Here is a 10,484-nt window from a genome sequence, read left to right as displayed (position 1 = left end):
AAAGAGAAACCGAGCGGGGAAAGCTAGTCAATGTTTTTAGAAAGCTCAGCAATCCTACCGCTGTCACTGTTCAAAAATCATGCTGGAACAATATCTTAACTGAGGGGAGAAACTTCAGAGGCAGGGACTAAATCTTAAAACACCAGTGCTCGTATGGGCAGGGATTTGCTACTGCTGAATATTTCTTTAAAGTAAGTTATAATTCTCTTATAGGTTCACAGAAAATATTACTAATTGAGAATGTACAATAGAACCAGCTTACTGATTTCTAGAATTTGAGGTGGTGTGGAGCTTTTATGAAGCTGTTTATCAATCTGTCTTTATCGTGTGCTTGTAGCTCTGAAAATGGAATTAGTCATAGGAAAATTATAGAAAAGCTTGTACGAGCTACAAAACTGCCCTTATCTGGATAACTTTAAATATTGGGCCTTATTTTACTATTTATTATTCTTATCATCATATCGTTATCAATTAGTTGAAATCTCAGTAGGTTCAAGGCAAGCACATTGTGATGTTATCTGTAGGGGAGATCTTAAGACTCCGGTTGCGTAGCAGCTTGAGCCAATCCAGATTTTACTATGCGTTTTAGTAGCCGTGCCTGTGCAGGCAAGAATCTCTGCTCTCTTTTTTAGAGTCACACTGTTGAACTGTGATTTAGTGATTTGTAATTTCTTTGTTACTGCCTCTTTGGTTAATGCCTATAGAATGCTCCGTTAGCCTGTGCCCAACTAAACTCAAAATAAAACCTGAAATGGCTCAAACGGCTATGCATTTAGAGTCCTGGCCGAGCAGCTCAATGTACGGCCCTGAAGCCAAGCTTTTCCCTACTGCTCAGGGAGGAGCCCCATGGGTTCCAGGAAGGCCCATCAGCTCCCAGAGGTGCCTCCTTGTCTGGTGACGTTATTGGCAGGTCTGTTACAAGTGAGCGCTTCATGCAACCGGTCTGCAGATGGCTGCACTTTCCCTGTATTTCTTCATACTCACTGGCGACACTTTTGGTTTTCCACAAATTCTGCAGGCTGGAGCAGCCCATCTCGAACTGAGCTTCTCTTAGGGGGGGGGGGCAATTTTCAAAATCCCGCTTTGCACATTAACTTTCAAAGGTAAAGTACACACGTATTTTCCCTCGAAAATTGCCATGGATGGAAAGTACCCACGGAATTCGGCACCAGCTTTCTGGGGGCCGATGCAATGCTGTGCGCTAGCCGCCGGGCACGGCTTTAACACGCAGTCGGATGCACGTCATTAACCCCCAATCCAGCACGGGGATTAGCGTGTCCAGAACGTGCATCCAAATCACCGCGTAGCTAACAGCGCTCATCACATGTAAATTCACGTGGATGAGGCTATTAGCTGATCCCTGCAATCCAATACATTTTCCGCGTGGCCATTGCGCCCTTGCAATGCTGCAAATTTTACGCCAGCCTGGGGCGTAAAGGTACGCCACACTCAAGGGCGCCTTGAATAAAAACGAAAAATCCTGCTTTCTGAGATTCCTCCTAATAGTATCCTCGCGATACTAAGCAGGAGGAACCAAATAAAGCAGTATCTATTTAAAAAAAAACCCCAAGAGTTTTAGAAAAAAGAATTCTGGAGGCCCAATACACTCACAAGATACATGGACCAGGCCGTGTCTCTTGTGTGTGTGTGTGTGTGTGTGTGTGTGTATGCCGGTTGTGGGAGAAAGCGGACGCTCGTAGATTGAGCGTCCGTTTTCCCAACCCACTTGACAGCCTGCTTGACAGCCACCTCTCCTGTGCACCCGATGCCAAGGAGGCGCTAGGCATGCACATTTTTTCCCTAGCGCCTCCTTTTTAGCGCGACTCCTCATTTAAATATTGAACTGCGCACCCAGGAGAGGTGGCTGGGTGCGCGTTAGGAAAACGGGCGCTCGACACTGAACGCACATTTTCTGCGCACAGTTATTGCACCGGCCCCCTTTGTGCAGGTAAAATTTCTCTGGAAGATAGCGGACGCAGATTTGAAGATGCCTCCTATGTGCATTTATTTTCTGAACCCGCCCAAAACGCGCCCCTGGAAATGCCTCTCCCTGAATGTGGATAAAAGTCTGCACATAGTGAAACAGCAGTCCTATTGTTAGCTGGGATGTGGGGAGTGGGGTAATTTTTTAAAACTGGCATTCTACTTGGGTAAAGAGATTTTCACCTGCATAAATGTCTTTGAAAATTGTCCTTTTAAAATTCATTACTGCCTGCTCGCCCTGCAGCAGGCCCTAGCTTGACTCAATGAATAGAGGAGGCAGCTGAATACTTTCTCCATCTGATTCATTTTACAACGTCTGAAATGGCATTATACTCTGGGAGCAAAGCTTGTGGGTGGATTAAAGTGGCATTCTTCATTACATCAATGTTCAGAAGTTAATTATGTATCACACCACTGCAGCATACGATTATTGCTGAAATCCCTTTCTGCGTAGCTCTCTTTTAATACACGACACCTTACAAGGGCTTCACTGCAGAAATCAGGAAACACCACAAATGAACAGTGCTAAAGAATGATTTATCTCAGTAGCTAAGCCACCAAATACATTTAGCAGGCTAACAAGGGCCAGGAAATCTCACTAGTAATGGGAGTTATTTAGATCATCCTGCGATGATAGAATCGAACTAGCAGCTGGGTCTGTCTGTAATGATCAAAACGTCCTAGCGGAAATGCAGGTGCTTATGTAGCCGGGTCTCTATGACAGGCTGTACAGGGCATCCAGGATGCTGGACATTTGGACAATTGCTACATTAGAACTACCACCTATTTAGATTATTACAGAGCCTTGCAGTTAGGTGTGGGAAAGCAGGGTACAGAAGGGAACTAACTGGGGACCTTATATGCTTTCCTACCCACGATATTGGTGTACAAAGAAGGAAGACAAAAAAGACTGTCCTGGATAATGAAAAATCTTGCAGGTGGTCACACTCTGTGACTGGTAGTAGTGTGGCAAGAATTACTGGGTAGATTGGATGGGCCAGAAGATCTTTTTCTACCATCATATACTAGAAACATAGAACATGACAGCACATAAACGACCATATGGCCCATCCAGTCTGCCCATCCAGATCTCCCCCCTCTCCTTCAGAGATCCTCTGTGCTTTTCTCAAGCTTTTTTGAATTTTGACTCTGCCCTCACCACCATCTCCACTGGGAGAATGTTCCATGCATCCACCACCCTTTCTGTAAAGGCCGATCTGGGATGGAGTGCTGTTATCCAGAAAGTTAGCCAGATAACACCGATTTTGAGTTATCCAGCTAACATAATTGGATAACTTTAGGACAGAGTAGTCCTAATGTTAGCTGGATAAACTTATCCAGTTAACGGGTAGATGTGAATCGGTTATTTACTCTTTCGGATAATAGAAAGACTAGTGGGCACTCCATGAAGTTAGCATGGGGCACATTTAAAACTAATTGGAGAAAGTTCTTTTTTACTCAACGCACAATTAAACTCTGGAATTTGTTGCCAGAGGAGGTGGTTAGTGCAGTTAGTATAGCTGTGTTTAAAAAAGGATTGGATAAGTTCTTGGAGGAGAAGTCCATTACCTGCTATTAATTAAGTTGACTTAGATAATAACCACCGCTATTACTAGCAACGGTAACATGGAATAGACTTAGGGGCAGATTTTCAGAGCCCTGCTCGCCTAAATCCGCCCAAAACCGGGCGGATTTAGGCGAGCAGGGCCCTGCGCGCCGGTAGGCCTATTTTACATAGGCCTACCGGCGCGCGCAGAGCCCCGGGACTCGCGTAAGTCCCGGGGTTTTCGGAGGGGGCGTGTCGGGGGGGCGGGCCCGAACCGCGCGGCGTTTTTGGGGCGTGTCGGGAGCGTTCCAGGGGCGGGCCCCGGGGCGTGGCTACGGCCTGGGGCGGCCCGGGGGCGTGGCCGCGCCCTCCGGACCCGCCCCCAGGTCGCATCCCGGCGCGCAGGAGGCCCGCTGACGCGCGGGGATTTACGCCTCCCTCCGGGAGGCGTAAATCCCCCGACAAAGGTAAGGGGGGGGCTTAGACAGGGCCGGGTGGGTGGGTTAGGTAGGGGAAGGGAGGGGAAGGTGAGGGGAGGGCAAAAGGAAGTTCCCTCCGAGGCCGCTCCGATTTCGGAGCGGCCTCGGAGGGAACGGGGGTAGGCTGCGCGGCTTGGCGCGCGCCGGCTATACAAAATCGATAGCCTTGCGCGCGCCGATCCAGGTTTTTAGCAGATACGCGTGGCTCCGCGCGTATCTACTAAAATCCAGCGTACTTTTGTTTGCGCCTGGAGCGCAAACAAAAGTAGGCCTATTCGCGGAGTATGAAAATCCGCCCCTTAGTTTTTGGGTACTTGCCAGGTTCTTATGGCCTGGATTGGCCACTGTTGGAAACAGGATGCTGGGCTTGATGGACCCTTGGTGTGACCCAGTATGGCATGTTCTTATGTTCGTAACTACGTTTATCCAGCTAGCTTTGCCAGCTAGTGGCTGAATGTGGTCCTCTAGATCTACTCCCATATGCTTTATGAAAAAGACAGTGCTTTTTGTCTTGAAAACAAAAGATGCTGGTACTCACATGCAGGGTCCTCCTTGGGGTGAGAGGGGAAGGGGCAACCATCCAGGGCCTGCCCCCTGCGACAGTCCACAAGGATTATGAAATGACAGCATTGCAAATATTACACTTGACCCTAGAACACCAATACACTGCCTATTGGGAAAACAGAACAAGCCAGACTGCTATTGATCACTAGACAGAAACCACATGCGAGCAGAATACCTTACCTTGATCACACAGACAGAACACAGACAGACTTACAGAGTAAGTGATCTCAAATTATAAATAGAAAATGCAGGCAAATCTGAACTGGAAGCCCCCAAGAAGGCAGACTCACAGGAGAGTGAAAGGAAGAGAAAAAGACATTGAAGAAACAGACTTCGTCTGTCAGACAGGCACTGGGAGGGCCCTGGGTGGAGGAGAGTACCTGCCCCAAAGAGCTGGCCTGTTTGAAGGAGAGGTAGAAAGAGGCTGTGATTTATTTGGGGGGGTGGGGGGGGGGGGATTACGCTGTGGAATTTTGTTACAATATTGGTACATTTTCCTATCTGTGCTGATTTTTGGACTTCTTTTTTGCCACCAGTTTATTCAAGAAAAGTCTTTATTTTGCACACCAGAGCTGAAGGGAAGAGTGATTTTTGGGGTAACTAATTGACTGGTGTGAGGAAGAGCCCCCGAGAGACAAAACCCTAAGGGAACTGAACATTTATCTTCCGCCAGTGCAGGAACCCCGGGATGGTCAGAACCAGAAGTCCATTCAATTTTTGGGTGTTTATTAATTTCAAATGTTTTTATTGCAATGAATTTTCAACATTGAACAACTGCCTTCTAAGAAAAACACTGGGTCTATGTACTAACTCCTGTGCTAAAAATGTTATTGTGCATGTGTTAACTAAAAATTAGAGGTAAGTATTCAAAGGCTTTGTTCGGGTAACTGGTCAAGTTACACAGACAAAAGGCAAGATTAAATATTTCCTGGCTAAGTTTTGTCCGGGTAACTCATTACTTGGACAAAATTTAGCCAGTGAAAAAGAGGTAGCACAGGGCTAAAGGTTAACTAGGGAGCGCTGATATTCTGTGCTCCCAGCTAAAGTTAACCAGGTAAGTCTGTTCAGACAGAGAAATCTTATCCCATTCCTCCCATTTGAAAAACTCCTCTAGTCTCAGCCTGAAATAATTGTTCTTGCCTAAAGCTAATAAATAAGGTCACAATTGCAAGAATGCAAAGAACATTTTCTGCGCCATAGGAAACAGCTGTCATAGATCATGAAAAGCTTGAGTTTTACCATCGTCCTGCATCACAGAGGGCCTAAGGCGCCCCAGTCCTTCAACACCTCGCAATGCATATGCAGGGGGAAACCCAGATTACCATGCACTAGGGATGTGAATCGTTTTAGGACGATTAAAATTATCGTCCGATAATTTTAATATCGTCTTAAACCATTATGGAACACAATACAATAGAGATTCTAACGATTTATCGTTATAAATCGTTAGAATCGTGAGCCGGCACACTAAAACCCGCTAAAACCCACCCCGACCCTTTAAATTAAATCCCCCACCCTCCCGAACCCCCCCCAAATAACTTAAACATTTCCTTGCCAAATCCTACCTCCTTCAATCCCCCACCCTCCCGAACCCCCCCCCCAAAATGACTTAAATTACCTGGGGGTCCGGAACGGCAGCGGTCCGGAACGGGCTCCTGCTACTGAATCTTGTTGTCTTCGGCCGGCGCCATTTTCCAAAATGGCGCCGAAAAATGGCGGCGGCCATAGACCAACTGGATTCGACGGCAGGAGGTCCTTCCGGACCCCCGCTGGACTTTTGGCAAGTCTTGTGGGGGTCAGGAGGCCCCCCCCCAAGCTGGCCAAAAGTTCCTGGAGGTCCAGCGGGGGTCAGGGAGCGATTTCCCGCCGCGAATCGTTTTCCGTACGGAAAATGGCGCCGGCAGGAGATCGACTGCAGGAGGTCGTTCAGCGAGGGTTCCGGCGCCTCGCTGAACGACCTCCTGCAGTCGATCTCCTGCCGGCGCCATTTTCCGTACGGAAAACGATTTCGCGGCGGGAAATCGCTCCCTGACCCCCGCTGGACCTCCAGGAACTTTTGGCCAGCTTGGGGGGGGCCTCCTGACCCCCACAAGACTTGCCAAAAGTCCAGCGGGGGTCCGGAAGGACCTCCTGCCGTCGAATCCTGTTGGTCTATGGCCGCCGCCATTTTTCGGCGCCATTTTGGAAAATGGCGCCGGCCGAAGACAACAAGATTCAGTAGCAGGAGCCCGTTCCGGACCGCTGCCGTTCCAGGACCGCCGCTGGACCACCAGGTAATTTAAGTCATTTGGGGGGGGTTCGGGAGGGTGGGGGATTTAATTTAAAGGGTCGGGGGTGGGTTTTAGCGGGTTTTAACGATTTTAACGATATATCACGATATTTTACCCCCCCAAACGGCAACAATACGATTCCCTCCCCCTCCCAGCCGAAATCGATCGTTAAGACGATCGAGGACACTGATTCACATCTCCTACCATGCACAGGATAAAAAGCAGAACTTTCACAGCTATGATGCAGCTTCACACAGAGAAATCTCCACCCCGGACACGTCGAGCTCATTAAAATATGGGAATGCAGAGGTACTGGTAAGGCTGACACCTCAGTATGCAAAATACAATGCAACTGAGGTGGATGAACAGTACTTTCTTTCAGCAGGGTGTAATGCTCAGTGTCAAACAGCCAGTCTCTGACATGCTGCAGGAAACACGCATCATTATTGCCTTCCAAAAATGGTAGCCCAAATCCCCCACAAGTCCAACCTCCCATTTAGTGACTCAGGGCAATTCTCAGCTTCCCTCTCCGCCATACAAAACGAGAAAGGAGACCTGAAGGGTTCCACAAGTCTCTCCCGAGAAGGCAGAAAGGAAGCAATTGCACAATATAAAGCCATTTAGGCAGCAAAACCATTTTAAAAAAGATTCACCCTACCAAGAAAAGAGAAAGAAAGAGAACGCCATTGTTGCAATTTAGGTTTTGTTTGACTCAAGAGAGGGGGTATGCGCAGGTTATGTAGCAGAGGCAGATCAGGCGTTAATATAAATGTATGCTTCCCGCATTATTCCCTAAGTAGCACTGGAAGCGCCAGCATCGCATAGCTCAATGCAGGTACTGGGCGGAGGGTCTATTTATGGAGGGAGAAAATGATGTATTGAATTCTTAGCGGGGAGGGAAACGGGAGGCCTGGGAACCCGGGCCTAGTGGAGATATTCATTTTGGAGTAAAAAAGCATGTCTTGAGGTTGGGGAAGGGATGGGGGCAGGGGGTTTCTTTGCCCGTGGGGCTTTTGTGACATGTGGGCGGGGGGGAGGATGGACACCGGGCAGAGAGATCCGCGACTTGTTGTTTTTTTTTTTAAGGTGCTCTCTCTGAAGATCTGGATAAGCAGCTGGTTATCCAGCCACACAAGGCCAGATATACCCGATATTTGGCTAAGTTGGCCAGATAACTCAACCCCTCCCCGGAATGCACTCTGAACGTTCCTTTTTTTTTTTTTAATCCAGATAAATAAGTGGATGAATATGACAAATTTGCCACTTAGACGGATAATGTTTGAGTTATCCGTCTAAATGACTTTCGATCATGGACCTCCATATTTCTCCTGTTTTACTTTACCTACGCAGCTGCCAATCTTAAGGCTCAGTTCACAGCATTACATTTAAAGCTGTGCATTGTCTAGGACCCCAGTATGGTCTGAAAAGTAATCAAAATAATTCTGCAAAAGGAGAGCAAAAAATTGTGTTTGTGTGTTAGTCCATTTGGATAAGTAGAATTAAGGGCCAGCAAACAAGTTGTGATAACTTTATTTTGGACTGACTTAATATATCTGTGCCTAGCCTCCCAGAGCTATCCTCTTCATCAGGAAAGTGAAGAAACGGCATATCTAGGTCTTAGGATGCCTGCATGTGCCTTTACAGCTCAGTAAAGGGAAAGGAAGGGGATGATGATAGCAGAGGTAATGAGACAGTAAAGCTTTGCAATTCAAAGGACACATATCTGGTAATGGGTGAGAAAGACAAAATCCTTATTCAGTCCTTTTGTGTTTGCCTCAAAGGGTTTGATCTTCCTAATTTCAAATGTTTTCCGTTACCTGAACTTCTGCTTTCCGTTCTTGGGTACTCCTAAAGTTTCCTTTAGCAAGCTTGAATATGAGGTCATTAAAGGAATGGCTTTCCTTTCAGCTGAGCTATCATTCTGTTTTTTTTCTGCGATCATCACCATCATTTATTTATTATGTGCTTTTCCAGCTCCAAAGATCACAGCGTGTAACAGAATAAACCGAGCAACAACCACAACAAGGGCTAAGTCAATGAGCAATGCAAGAAGGCGGCAATAACAATTTCTAGGGATGCAATAAACAAGTCAGCAGCAATGGCTTCATCATAGGAAAAATCCATTTCAGAAAAAGCGTAACCTAGCAGAGCAGTGGATAAAGCAGCAACAGCCTGTACGCAGGAGCAAAACTACACAGAAGGACCAAACTCGAATTTCAGAGTAACTTTATCTGACAAGATAGAACATATGGAAGCAACAACATGTTTTTTTGTTATGAAGACTGATTAAGAACATGAATCCGTTTTCATAGACATAACATAAAACATGAAAAGAAGGAGAAGCTCAAACAGTTCTCACTCGTCTGAAACTGATTTAAACATTGTGAGAACCACAAAATGCTAGTGCAAATACTCGATAAGTGGTATCAGAAAGTAGGTGCTATGTCATCAATAAACTCAATAATACTAAGATGAAGGCAGCAGTCCAGCAGCAAGAGGAGGGCTTTCCAGTCTTTTGCATTGAGTGTCACATGTATGATTTTTTACCTGCCGGTGAGAGATTGTATGTGTGCACTCGGTGCAAAGAGCTCCTGGCTCTCAGGGAACAAGTCCAATCTCTGGAGGCTAGAGTAGCAGACTTGGAGGAGCTGAGGGAGACAGAGAGGTACATTGATGAGACCTTCAGGAACATAGTAGCCAAGTCCCAAATCCATTCTGGCAGCCCCAGTGCTGCCTTGGATAAGAAAGGTCTCCCAGTAGGAGAACATCACCCTGGTGTAGCAGGAAGTGATCCTGTAGCAAGGACCTGCTCTCCAGGTGATGTATTGTCCTCTCGCACTGAGGACAAATCTCCCAGAGCTAGGCCAGCCATCATAATTGGTGATTAAATTATTAGAAATGTAGATAGCAGGGTGGCTGGTGGACGTGAGGACAGCCTGGTAACTTTCCTGCCTGGTGCGAAGGTGGCAGACCTCATACGTCACCTAGATAGGATTATAGACAGTGCTGGGAAGGAGCCGGCTGTCGTGGTACATGTGGGCACCAACGACATAGGAAAATGTGGGAGAGAGGTTCTGGAAGCCAAATTTAGGATTTTAGGTAGGAAGCTGAAATCCAGAACCTCCAGGGTGGCATTCTCTGAAATGCTTCCTGTTCCACGTGCAGGTCCACAGAGGCAGGCAGAACTCCAGAGTTTCAATGCGTGGATGAGACGATGGTGCAGGGAAGAGGGATTCAGTTTTGTAAGGAACTGGGGAAACTTTTGGGGAAAGGGGAGACTTTTCCGAAAGGATGGGCTCCAACTTAACCAGAGTGGAACCAAGCTGCTGGCACTAACTTTCAAAAAGGTGAGGTAAGAACTGACAATATGAATCAGGATACATCATACATGGTCGTAAGATCTCATAAGGACCACAATAAAAAAATAAATAAAGAAAATAAAAAAGAAAAATTTGACACAGCTTTAATAATGTCTCAAGACCCTCAAAAACTTTAAAGGAATGCATTAAAAGGAAAAGGAAATTTTATACAGCTCCAACATCAGGATACATGGTCTCAATATCCTACAAGGACCGCTTTAAAAAGGAAAATCCTATGCAGTTTTAACATTAGGATTACAAAGGCAAAAGAGCACTTTCAAGC

Source organism: Rhinatrema bivittatum, chromosome 8 (genome assembly GCF_901001135.1).
Source record: "Rhinatrema bivittatum chromosome 8, aRhiBiv1.1, whole genome shotgun sequence".
Classification (NCBI taxonomy): domain Eukaryota; kingdom Metazoa; phylum Chordata; class Amphibia; order Gymnophiona; family Rhinatrematidae; genus Rhinatrema; species Rhinatrema bivittatum.
This window is presented reverse-complemented; position numbering follows the sequence as displayed.